General features: G+C 51.1%; 1 protein-coding gene across 3 annotated transcripts in view; it reads right to left on the minus strand.

Annotated features, from left to right (window-relative positions):
• Positions 1-13892, minus strand: part of LOC144159615 (uncharacterized) — a 164646-nt gene that overhangs the window by 148482 nt on the left and 2272 nt on the right. The gene's annotated exons all lie outside the window — the stretch shown is intronic.

A 13892-nucleotide genomic window follows, 5' to 3' on the forward strand; every position in this document is an offset into this window, starting at 1 on the left:
GAAGGGGTCATGGCATAGAGTTTCATACAATAATAACGTGTATGAAACTCTATGGGTCATGGTACCAGGATTGACTTTCGGAAATTCGGTTTTGTGCATGAAACCAGACATCCCAGCGCGCCTGGAGGTAAATCATAGGGCGGTAGGTAGGCTGGCCCTACGGGCTCATAGCAAAACTACGAATGAAGCGGTACGTGGGGTCGTCCTTTGAGGCAAGGAAGCGCAGAGCAAGATAAAAAATTTTAGGAGAGACTGCGTGATATGGAAAGGAAAAACGGGCCGCAAGAACGGCGAGAGTGTTCAGGTTCCTGTATATGAGGATCATGGACACACGGTGGAGACGGAGGACCAGACAGCTGCCCAAGCGGTACGGAAATTCGGTAGGGGAGGGTGGGGTGTACACAACAGTTAAAAAGCAGGTAAAAGCAGCAGATACTACGAATTGGGTACAAAAAATAGAAGGGGATTAACCATGGAAACTTATAAAACAGAGAAACTAGAAATCAGGAGGGAAGGTTTCTATGGCAATACGTGAGGCAGTGCACTGCTTTTTTGAAGCGCGGGCGGAGTGTCTGAGAACACGAGCATACACGGATATAACTACAGGCAACAGGACGAAACCTGTGTATGCTGCGGCAGGGATGGGGAAACCGTACGTAGGGCTTAGACTGCACAGAGGTATACGACAGCGACGTTGGTGTGAGGGGGAGTCTCGACTTCTGTCTCGTGGGCTGACGAGCGACGAAGAAAGCGAGCACACCGACCGGTTGCTGGAACTCAAGTCTTTATTAAGCGAAGAGAAATAAACCTCCCCGGTCCGGTGGGTCCGGTAACGCGAACCGCCGCCCGAGCGAGCGTGAGAAACGCACCTTCAGCACGCCGTGAAATGCGCGTCCACTACATCCCCCCTTCTGAGGGAATTGTGTTTTACAAGTCCAGCCTTTTCGGGCGATTGACCTGTCGGCCGGACCTGGTCACTCGTGGGTCACTGTCACTGTCGCACTTGGTTGATGGCGACATCGCTGTTGTTTCAGCCGTTGCTTCTGGCTGCTCGGTGCGCTGATTTGAAGTTAGATAGCTCTCCACTTTGATCCGCGGAGCTTTCGACCGTCACTGCTGGTGTTTCGTCTGTGCTTGAATAACTGTCAGACGCAAGGCCGTCAGGCAAGCCTGCACCGTTGAATGGCACCAAATGCCGACGGTTGCGCTGAATGATGCCTGTCGGTGTTTCCACCACATATGAGCGCGGTCTTCTTGCTGGGCTGAGCACCTTTGCTGCGCATGACATATCCTGCACCCACACATCCTCCCCGTCAGCGAGTGGGCGGAGTCGGTGGGCGGCGTGACGACGGTTGAATAGTCTTGACGTTGTTTTGTTCGGTTCTTTATCCTTAGCTGCGTCGTGTGGCGGCCACTCCGGTTGCAGGGTGTCTGGCATCTTCGGCACTGTCGTTTGCAAGCGTCGGCCCATTACGAGCTGCGACGGGCTGTATCCGCTCACTCCTGGCGTGTCGCGGTATACCAGAAGCGCCATGTGTGGGTCCTTGGATTTTGTGAAAAGATCCTTCATGGTCCCCACCATGCGTTCTGCCTCGCCGTTTGACTGTGGGTAGCCCGGGATGCTCGTGATGTGATGAAATCCGTAGGTCTGCGCGAACTCGGCGAACACCCTTGACGAAAATTGCGGGCCGTTGTCAGACACGAACACATCAGGTATTCCATGTCGGGCAAACGTGCTCGATCTTGACAGCCGCAATGACAGCTGTGGAGGTGGTCGACGACAAGTTGATTACTTCCGGAAAACGAGAGTAGTAGTTCACCACGATTGTGTAGTGAGTTCCGTCAAGTTCAAACAAGTCGGCGCCTACACGCTGCCATGGCCGATTGGAGTCGGTGTTGCGATTAGTGGCTCCGAACGCTGAACTCTCGTCTGAGCGCATTTCTCACACGATGTTACGAGCTGCTCAATTTCGCTGTTAAGGGTAGTGGCCTTCGTGGATTTGCTGAAGTACCTCACGGCGCATCAGGCTTGGAATAATGATGCGGCGATCTTTGAGCAAGAAGCCATCGCACACTGTGATGTTGCCTCTTTCCTTCCAGTACTCCCTTAGATGAACTGGAACGAGACGTTTTCTGGCCATCCTTTCTCGCAGAAGCGGAGTAGCCCAGAACAGCTAGATGCTGTCTTCCGCTTGGTGCTTGCGTAACGCATCCATGCGGGAGGACATGAGGTTGCCCCGCACAGGGCACCTTGAGCAATCTTGGTGACGGTACTGGCGATACCGCGGACCCCGAGCCCCCAAACATAAGCTGGATCCAACCGTGGTGATGTGTTTTTAAGGTGAAGGGTAGAAACCTCTAACGGTGGCCGTCGGAGCCCAGGTCAAGCTCCGGCGGATGGGCTCCCTGTCTGTCTACCAGGCAGGGAGCTCCGGGACCTCTTTGGCTACCAGGGTAAGGTCAAAGAAGAAAGTACCCCAGTCTCCCTGCTTTTATACTATGCTCTATGGCATTTTCAAACCCCCCCCCCCCCCCCCCAAACGTGATCGGTCCCTGAAAAGGGGCCGCACCGAAGTATCTTTTCCCCAATTGCCATCTTTAACATTTCCTGAACCGGATAATTTCTCTCGATTTCTTGTGATGGAATCGCTCAATCCAACCCACCCTCTAGCATCTCAGTCAGTCTTCTTGATCGCCAAGTATCTTGAAGCCATAGTAGGAAAATCATATAAGTGCAAAAAACAAAGGTCTGGTGAACTCCTCATCGAAACAAATGACAAGCAGCAGTCCACGAAGCTTCTAGCTCAGACTAGACTGGCTGATCTAGACATCAGGGTCACACCCCATCGGAGCCTCAACAGCTCCCAGGGTGTGATATCCGAGACAGATCTTTTGAACGAAACGGATGCGGATCTCCTTGCCGGCTTGAAGGATCAGGGCGTCACTGCCGTGAGACGCATCACTATCCGCAGAGACGACAAGGAGATTCCCACCAAGCACATTATCTTGACTTTCGACCGCGCAGTTCTTCCACAACACATCAATGCAGGTTTCATCCGTTGCTCCATCCGTCCGTACATCCCGAATCCGCGGCGCTGTTTTAAGTGCCAGCGGTTCGGGCACGGTACAACCTCTTGCCGTGGCCGAACGACGTGTGCGAAATGCGCGGCGCACGATCATCCGACTGACAACTGTCCATCCGAAACCCTCACTTGTGTGAACTGCGGCGGTCCGCATGCAGCGTACTCCCGCAAGTGTGAAAAATTCCAAATGGAAAAAAAGATAATTAACATCAAGGTCACGGAGAACATCACCTTCCCAGAGGCGCGAAAGAGGTTCGCCTCTTTCCCTCTGGGGAGGTACGCAGACGCGGCTCGCCGGGGGGCGGAGCGGCGTCTGGTTTCCACAGGGACCCAGTTCAGCGAGTCTGACCTGGTCCCGCCCCCGCCCCCCGCTGGGTTGCCTCACGCAGCCCAACCCGGCACCACGCCGCTTGCTGAGGCAGCAGCGGTTGTGGTGCAAACCACTTCTGTCGGGACCGGTGCCGCTCCCGCCTCTGTCTCCCCGTCCTCCAGTCCGTTGGAGGGTACCGAGGGGATGGACACCACGGGCCCCGCACCGGCTCCCACCGTCACCGCACCGCCCGTGCCACCTCTGGTGCCCCGGACGCCCTCGGCGGTGGCGGCTCAAACGAAGGGCTCCCGAGGGGGGGCCAAGTCCGGGGGCCCGGTCCGTCGGGCATCCCTCGGACATCCGACGACGAGATGGATGTCGGGCCGTTCCTGCCTGCAACGCAGCGCAAGGAGCGGCCACCGACTTCCAAGCCTACAGACAGGCCTAAAAAGCCTAACCCCAGAGTAACAGCCCCGAAAGACGACACATGAACACATACACACACTCCATTCATTCTTAAACCTAAATAATGGGAACAGAAAACATCATTCAATGGAACTGCAGAGGCCTCCTTAAAAATCTTGATGATGTGTATGATGATGGTTAGAGTTTTTTGGCGCAAGGCCAGCTGGGGCAAAGAGCGCCAAACAAAAGTATCTAAAATAAAATAGTGGCTACTAAAGCCAAAACAACAATAAAATCAATTAACGGCAATGGTGATGGCTGGTGTATAGGGCCAGATATGATTAGGCGTGATAGGAGATGTTGTTTAAAAACTTGACGTCGGACAAATACTCAAACACACGTTTCACGGAAACAATAGCATCATCACCTAGGAAAAACGATGGATGCAGGGGAATGTGTTGTCTGTAGAGTTCTCTGAAGTGTTTGTGTCGTGTTGTGTGAAGTGCCTTGCATGTGATTAGTATGTGCACTACGGATAGGGCCTCTCCGCACCTGCTGCACTGGGGTCTAGAAGATCCCGTCAGCAGATACGAGTGCGTCGCATGGGTGTGCCCTATCCGCAGCCTACCCAAGGCTACTTCCGTGTGTCTGTTGTGCGAGTCAGATGTGTACCGTCCCAAGCGTGGCTTTATTACATGTAGTTTGTTGTCTGTCTGTTCGTCCCAGTGTGTTTGCCATGTTCTGCGCAGGTGTTGTCTTATGTGTGGCTTGAGGTCTGTGTAGGGTACCGTTGTAATGTCCACAGTGTTCCTGAGTGCAGCCGCACCGGCCCTCTCGTCTGCCAACTCGTTCCCAGAGATCCCTGCGTGTCCTGGGACCCAGCAGAGGACCAGCTCATGCTTTTGTGCATACACGGACATGATAGTGCAGCATACAAGATTAACTATGTGGTTTCTGGGGGGTGTATGCGATGACAGTGCGCGAACAACACTCAAAGAATCTGTATATATGATGGAATTGGGAATGTGATTTTCAAGGATGTGTTGTACAATCAGTAAAATTCCATACGCTTCTGCTGAAAAAATTGATGTGTGCATGCTCAGGGTTCTGGCTGCATTGAAATTAGGACCATGAGCAGCGCACGACACCATACTGGAGGTTTTAGAAGCGTCACTATAAAATTCTGCACATGTGTATTTAAACTGCAAAGACAGAAAGTGCTGCAGTATTGCAGCTCGTGGTACACGATTTTTGTCAAGTCTCATAAAAGAAAGGTCGCACGACACAGGGCGAACTTGCCAAGGCGGTAAACTGTTAGAAAAGGATGACCTGTACACGTCTAAAAACGAAGCACTTAGATCCGAGGCTCGCTCTCTCACTCTAAGTGAAAAGGGCAGAGGAACGGATGGGCGATTTGCAAAGAGCAGAGATGTTGATGTGTCGTTAAAGACAGGATAAAAAGGATGATTATTCAGTGATGAAATTTTAAAAGCATATAGCAAGTCCATGTACGTTCGTTGCTTCTCAAGGCTCCACTTATCACACTCGACATACAGACTCTCGACAGGGCTAGTGCGAAAAGCACCCGAGGCGAGACGAAGCCCCAAGTGTAGCACTGGGTCAAGCATTCGCAACGCTGTTTTAGTCGCCGACCCATATACCACACTGCCATAGTCTAAACGAGACCCAACCAATGCGGTATACAAGCGAAGCAGGAGTTCTTTGTCGGAACCGTAGGATTGGTGGGAGAGAACCTTAAGTATATTCATTGTTTTGAGACATTTATTTTTAAGTTCCTTGATGTGGGGAATGAATGTGAGTTTGTGATCAAACACAACACCTAAGAACTTGTGCTCCTTGTTCACAGGAAGCGACACACCATTAAGATGAATGTCTGGGTCCGGATGGACCCCGCGCTTCCTGGAGAACACAACGCAGGAGCTTTTTACCGGATTCAATTTAAAACCATTCTTGTCTGCCCAGCCGGCAAGTTTCTTGACACCAAGCTGGACTTGACGTTCGCAGATTGACATATTACATGATTTATAGGATATCTGGACGTCATCTACATACATGGAATAAGAGATTGTAGGTGGCAGTGCCTTACCAAGAGAGTTCATTTTTACTATGAAGAGAGTGCAGCTCAACACGCCACCCTGTGGCACGCCATTTTCTTGCACGTGAACCTTTGAGAGTGCACCACCGACTCTTACTCGGAACGTCCTGTCCGACAAGTAACTGACAAGAGCGTTCAACATGTTGCCCGAAACACCGAATGACTTGAGGTCCCTAAGGATCCCATAACGCCAAGCGGTGTCGTATGCCTTCTCAATGTCGAAAAACACAGTTAAACAATACTGCTTGTTTGCGAAGGCATCCTTGATGTACGAGTCAAGAGCTAACAGTTGATCGTTCGTCGATCGCCCCACCCTGAAGCCTGCCTGGCAGCTCTCGAGAAGACCGTTGTACTCAAGGAAGTACACGAGCCTGCGATTTATCATCTTCTCGAAGAGCTTGCACAGGCAGCTCGTCAGGGCAATAGGACGGTAACTTGAGGGGGATGACGGGTCCTTTCCCTCCTTCAGGAAAGCTACAACTATAGCCTCCTTCCAAGAGTTTGGAATGTGCCCCGAAAGCCATATCTTGTTATATAGGTGTAAGAGTGTTAGAAGAGTGTCTGCGTGCAGGTGTTGTATCATTGTGTATGTGATGTTGCCTGGGCCTGGAGCTGAGGGTTTACACGTGCTCAAAGCAGCCCTCAGCTCATGCAATGAAAACTCTGAGTTATAAGAAGATGTTGACCTATTGTTATCTAGTATAGGCTTCTTTTCGGCCATTTGTTTGTGTTTCATGAAAGTGTTTGTGTAGTGTGCGGAACTGGACACGTGTTGGAAGTGTTGTGCGAGGGTGTCAGCCTGGTCTTCGAGTGTGTCCCCTGTTGTGCTGACCAGAGGCAGGCTGTGTGTTTGTTGTCCTTTGAGTTTGCGTATTCTTGTCCATACTTTCCGTGTGTCTGTGTATGAGTTTATTGATGTTATGAAGGAACGCCAACTCTCTCGTTTTGCCTCACGGCGCACACGTTTTCCTAACGCCTTGGCCCGTTTGAACAAAATGAGGTTACCCGACGTGGGGTACCGACGAAGGACACCCCACGCCTTGTTCTGGGCCTCTCGCGCCCGCCTACAGTCCTCATTCCACCACGGCCTCCTCTGGTTGCACGGGGCACCAGAGACGTGGGGAATGGACTTTTCGGCGGCGTCGAGGATGTGTGCCGTGAGGAGTTGGGTAGCTTCTTCAACGTGTAGGTGTCCTATGGATGTGTGGTGTAGTTTCGATGTCTCTGTAAATGTGTTCCAGTTAGCTCGTGCTTCATTGAACCTATTATGGGAAGATGAACTGCTTGGGCCTTTACCTATATATGTTAGTGATGTGGGGAAGTGGTCACTGCCATATGGGTCCGTGCCCACACCCCACTCAAGACATGGAAAGAGAATTGCCGAACCAATAGCCAAGTCAAGATTTGAGTATGTATTGTGTCCTATGTTATGGTATGTAGGCTGTTTATTATTGAAAAGGCATGCTCCAGAGGATGTAAGAAACCTCTCTATCAGGCGACCCCGGGCATCCGTACGAGAAGAGCCCCAAAGAGAATTGTGAGCATTAAGGTCGCCTGTTAGAATGTACGGCTCCGGCAGCTGGTCGACCAGCGCCTCAAAGTCGGAGCTCGAAAGTGCAAGATCAGGAGGGATGTAAATGGAGCATACCGTTATCAACCTATTAAATATTATTGTGCGGATGGCTACAGCCTCAAGGATAGTATTCAAGGCGACAGGGTGGCATGCTAAGGATTTGCGGGCGATTATGGCCACACCGCCAGAAGAGTGGGTGCAGCCATCCCTGTCTTTCCTGTATACCAGGTAACTATTCAAGACATTTGTGTTTTTGGAATTCAGATGTGTTTCCTGGACACACATTAAACTTGGCTGGTTGGCATGCAGAATCTCATGCACGTCGTCAAGATTATTCAGAAGGCCTCTGCAGTTCCATTGAACTATGTTTTCTCTTCCCATTATTATGTGTTCAGAGCTACTGGAGTGTGATTATTTATGTAGGGTCTTTCGGGGCTTGGACTCTTGGGAGGGGCTTTCTGGCCTTCTCTACTGACCTGGACGTCGCAGCCCGTTCCTTCCGCTGCGATGAAAGCCGGAAGGGCTCGACGTCCATGTCGTCATCTGAAGGCAAGGGGGTCCTCAGCGGACTAGGCCCCCTTGACGTGGTACCCTTTCGGGCATTCTTTGCCTGCGCTGCCAGTGCCGAAGGCGTGGGGAGCACGACAGATGGCACAGGCAGTGAGGCAGGGGAGGGGGTCGATGCTACTGCCTCCGTCTCCATCTCGTCCGGGCCCTTGCGTGTGCTTCGGGCCGGTGGAGAGGAGGAAACGGTGGGTGCAGCAGCATCCCCACCGGAAGTGGATGCCACCACAGCCGCTTCTTGCTCAGCGAGCGGTGCGGAGGCGGGTTGGGCTGCAAGAGGCAACCCAGGGGGGGGCGGGGGCGGGACCAAGTCCGACTCTCGGTACTGGGTCCCCGCCGAAACAAGACGCCGCTCCGCCCCCCGGCGAGCTGCGTCGGCGTACCTCCCCAGGGGAAAAGAGGCGAACCTCTTCCGCGCCTCTGGGAAGGTGATGTTTTCAGTGATTTTGAGATTTATTATTTTCTTTTCCATCTGGAACCTTTCACACGTGCGGGAGTACGCAGCATGAGGTCCATGACAGTTGCTGCACATTAATTGTTGAGCCTGGCAGTTATCTGTATCATGATCTTGGGATGAGCATTTTGCACACGTTGTTTTGCCGCGACAGGAGGTGGTGCCATGCCCGAACCGTTGGCACTTGAAACAGCGCCGCGGGTTCGGGATGTAAGGCCGGACAGAACAGTGAATGAAACCTGCTTTGATGGATTCGGGGAGTGTGGAACGATCAAATGTCAAGATTATATGCTTTGTCATGATTTGCTTATCATCTCGCCGCATGGTGATGCGCCTCACTGCCGTCACGCCCTCGCCTTTCAGACCTTCGAGCAGATCGGCTTCCGTCTCATTTATCAGATCTGGCTCAGAAATCACACCCTGAGAGCTATTGAGGCTACGGTGGGGTGTGACTCTGATGTCCAGATCTGCCATGCGATTCTGGGTAAGGAGGCTTGTGGCTTGCTGGTGAGTGTTCACCTCGACCAGAACTTCGCCGGTTCTCAGTTTCTTGGCTTGGAAAGACTTGCCAAGGATGCCTTCAAAGAATTTGGTGATAAGGAACACTGACTGGGAGGAGATGGGATTTGACTTGTCAAGAGATTCAACAATCAAGAAGCGCGGATAATTATCTGGCTTTTGGGATGCAATTGTTGGCAAGGGTGGGAATGAAGCTTCGGTGCGGCCCCTTTTCGGGGGCCGATCACGTTTGGGGGGGGGGTTTGGAAAATGCCATATGATACATTGGGAAGCAGGGAGACGGGGGTACTTTCTTCTTTGACCTTACCCTGGTAGCCAAAGAGGTCCCGGAGCTCCCTGCCTGGTGAACAGACAGGGAGCCCATCCGCCGGAGCTTGACCTGGGCTCCGACGGCCACCGTTCGTGGTTTCTAACCCTCCACCTATAAACACATCGCCACGGTTGGATCCAGCTTATGTTTGGGGGCTCGGGGTCCGCGGTATCGCCAGTACCGTCACCAAGATTACTCAAGGTGCCCCGTGCGGGGTTGATGATGTGTATGATATCCTGCATGCCAATCAGCCAAGTCTCATGTGTCTCCAAGAGACTCACCTCAATTCCAAACAGACAAATTTCTTAAATAGGTACATGGTATTCAGAAAGGACAGGGTTGGCTGCACACACTCTTCAGGAGGTGTGGCAATTGTCGCCCGGAAATCCTTAGCCTGCCACCCTGTCACTCTGAACACTGTCCTCGAGGCTGTAGCAATTCGAACAATAATATTTAATAGGTTGGTAACGGTGTGCTCCATTTACATTCCTCCTGATCATGCACTTGCGAGCTCTGATTTCGAGGCGCTGGTCGACCAGCTGCCCGAGCCATACATACTAACAGGCGACCTTAATGCGCACAACTCTCTTTGGGGCTCCTCCAGAACGGATGCCCGAGGTCGCCTGATAGAGAGATTTCTTACATCTTCGGGAGCATGCCTTTTCAGCGGAAAACAGCCTACCTACCATAACTTAGGACATAATACGTACTCACATCTAGACTTGGCTATTGGTTCTGCAATTCTCTTTCCATGTCTTGAGTGGGGCGTGGGCATGGACCCATATGGTAGTGACCACTTCCCCACATCCCTAACATACAGAGGTAAAGGCCCATGCAGTCCATCTGCCCATAACAGGTTTAATGAATCAAAAGCAAACTGGAGTACATTCACCGAAACATCTAAACTACACCACACAACCATAAAACACCTACACGTGGAGGAAGCAGCCCAACTCGTCACGGCGCACATAGTCGACGCCGCCGAAAAGTCCATGCCCCAGGCCTCCAGTGCGTCCCGCAACCCAAGGAGGCCCTGGTGGAACGAGGACTGCAGGCGGGCGCGAGAGGCCCAGAACAAGGCGTGGGGTGTCCTTCGCCGGTACCCCAAGTCGAGTAACCTCCTCTTGTTCAAACGGGCCAAGGCGTTAGGAAAACGTGTGCGCCGTGAGGCAAAACGAGAGAGTTGGCGTACATTCATAACATCAATTAACTCCTACACAGACACACGGAAAGTATGGACACGAATACGCAAACTCAAGGGACATCAAACACACAGCCTGCCTCTGGTCAGTACAACAGGGGACACACTCGAAGACCAGGCTGACACACTCGCACAACACTTCCAACACGTTTCTAGTTCAGCACACTACACAAACACCTTCATGAAACACAAACTCGTGGCCGAAAAGAAACCTTTACATGACAATGACAGGTCAGCCACCTCTTATAACTCCGAGTTCACGCTTCATGAGCTGAGGGGTGCTCTGAGCACGTGTAAACCCTCAGCTCCAGGCCCAGACAACATTACATATACAATGATACAGAACTTACACACAGACACTCTTGTAACACTTCTTCACCTTTTAAACAAGATATGGCTTTCGGGGCACATTCCAAAGTCTTGGAGGGATGCCATAGTTGTAGCATTCTTGAAAGAAGGGAAGGACCCTTCTTCTCCCGCTAGCTATCGACCCATTGCCCTGACCAGCTGCCTGTGCAAGCTTCTCGAGAAGATGATAAACCGGAGGCTCGTGTACTTTTTGGAGTATAACGGCCTTCTCGAGAGCTGCCAGGCAGGCTTCAGGGCGGGGCGATCCACGAATGATCAACTTGTGGCACTAGAGTCATATATTAAGGATGCCTTCATTCATAAACAGTTCTGTTTAACTGTGTTTTTCGACCTAGAAAAGGCCTATGACACCGCTTGGCGTTATGGGATCCTTACTGACCTGAAGTCATTCGGTGTTTCTGGTAATATGTTTAACACCCTTGCTAGCTATTTGTCTGAGAGAACCTTTCGCGTCAGAGTTGGTTCTGCACTATCAAAGGTACACGTGCAAGAAAATGGCGTGCCGCAAGGCGGAGTTCTAAGCTGCACTCTCTTCATAGTAAAAATGAACTCCCTTGGGAAGGCACTGCCGCCTACAATTTCTTACTCCATGTATGTAGATGACGTACAGATATCTTTTAAATCATGTAATATGTCCATCTGCGAGCGTCAAGTCCAGCTCGGCGTCAAGAAGCTTGCCGGCTGGGCAGACAAGAATGGGTTTAAATTGAATCCTGCAAAAAGCTCCTGCGTTGTGTTCTCCAGGAAGCGCGGGGTCCATCCGGACCCAGACATTACTCTTAATGGCATGTCGCTTCCTGTGAACAAGGAGCACAAGTTCTTAGGTGTGGTGTTTGATCACAAACTCACATTCATTCCCCACATCAAGGAACTTAAAAATAAATGTCTCAAAACAATGAATATACTTAAGGTTCTCTCCCACCAATCCTATGGTTCCGACAAAGAACTCTTGCTTCGCTTGTATACTGCTTTGGTTGGGTCTCGTTTGGACTATGGCAGTGTGGTGTATGGGTCGGCGACTAAGACAGCCTTGCGAATTCTTGACCCAGTTCTACACCTGGGCCTTCGTCTTTCCTCGGGTGCTTTTCGCACTAGCCCTGCTGAGAGTCTTTATGTTGAGTGTAATAAGTGGAGCCTTGAGAACCAACGAACATACATGGACTTGCTTTATGCTTTTAAAATTTCATCGCTGAATAATCATCCTTTTTACCCTGTCTTTAACGACACATCCACATCTCTGCTCTTTGTAAATCGCCCATCCGTTCCTCTGCCCTTTTCACTTAGAGTGAAAGAGCGAGCCTCGGATCTCAGTGCTTTGTTTTTGGATGTGTACAGGTCATCCCTTTCAAACAGTTTACCGCCTTGGCAAGTTCGTCCTGTGTCGTGCGACCTTTCTTTTATGAAACTTGACAAAAATCGGGTACCGCAGGCTGCAATACTGCAGCACTTTCTGTCTCTGCAGTTTAAATACCCACTTGCAGAATTTTACAGTGACGCGTCTAAAACCTCCACTATGGTCTCCTGCGCTGCTCATGGTCCGAATTTCTGTGCAGCCAGAACCATGAGCGTCCACACGACAATTTTTTCAGCAGAGGCGTATGGGATTTTGCTGATTGTACGGCACATACTTGAAAATCAAATTCCAAAGTCTATCATCTACACAGATTCCTTGAGTGTTGTTCGCGCTCTGTCATCGCATACACCCCCCAAAAACCACATAGTTAATCTTGTATTTAACACTATCATGTCTGTGTATGCAAAGAAGCATCAGCTACTCCTCTGCTGGGTTCCAGGACACGCTGGGATCGCTGGGAATGAGTTGGCAGACGAGAGGGCTGCTGCTGCTGCACTCAGGAACACTGTAGACATAACAACCGTAGCCTACACAGACCTCAAGCCACACATCAGACAACACCTGCGGAGAACATGGCAAACACACTGGGACGAACAGACAGACAACAAACTACACGTAATAAAGCCACACTTGGGACGGTACACAGCTGACTCACGCAACAGACACACGGAAGTCGCCTTGGGTAGGCTGCGGATAGGGCACACCCATGCGACGCACTCGTATCTGCTGACGGGATCTTCTAGACCCCAGTGCAGCAGGTGCGGAGATGCCCTATCCGTGGTGCACATACTAATCACATGCAAGGCACTTCACACAACACGACGCAAACACTTCCCACAGCTATACAGACTACACGTCCCACCACACCCAGCGTTTTTCCTCTCTGATGATCCCATGTTTTCTATCAAGTGCGTTTTTAAATATTTAGAAGAAGTTCAATTTTTAGACCTCATTTCATACCACGCGTGATCACTCCCTGGCCCTATACACCAGCCATGCTCATTGTCGTTTTGTGATTTTACTTTTGTTTTTGCTGACTGTTCGTAGTGTCTAAGGTTTCACCCCTCATATATGACTATTGTTTTGGCGCTCTTTGCCCTAGTTGGCCTTGCGCCATAAACATCCAACCATCATCATCATAGGACATGAGGTTGGCAGCTGCTGTAACGACTTCCCAGACGAATAGCTCGATGGAGTCTGTCTGCCGTTGACTTCGCTCCGGATCGTGTCCCTGAATAGGAGCCCTTGACAGCGTGTCTGCCGTGGCAATCAGCTTGCCAGGGACGTAGAGAACAGTGAACTGATAGCGCATAAGACGGATTCGCAAGCGCTGGATTCTGGGCGGAATCATGTCGAGTTCTGCTGATCCCAGGAGCGTGACTAAAGGACGATGATCCGTTTCGACTTGAAATGCGATGCCCCTCAGAAACTGGTCGAACCTCGACAGCCCACGTCACAGCCAAAGCTTCCTTTTCTGTTTGACTGTAGCGGCTTTCAGTGTCCGTTAGGGATCGTGAGGCGTAAGCAACCGCTCGTCGTTCTCCCGATGGTTGATCTTGAAGCAATACGGCTCCGAGTCCGTATGAGCTTGCGTCAGCTGACACAACCGTGGGGTACGATGGGTCATATTTAGC

Source organism: Haemaphysalis longicornis, unplaced genomic scaffold, assembly GCF_048455015.1.
Source record: "Haemaphysalis longicornis isolate Haplotype H1 unplaced genomic scaffold, Haemaphysalis longicornis Haplotype H1 scaffold_10, whole genome shotgun sequence".
Taxonomy (NCBI): Eukaryota; Metazoa; Arthropoda; class Arachnida; order Ixodida; family Ixodidae; genus Haemaphysalis; species Haemaphysalis longicornis.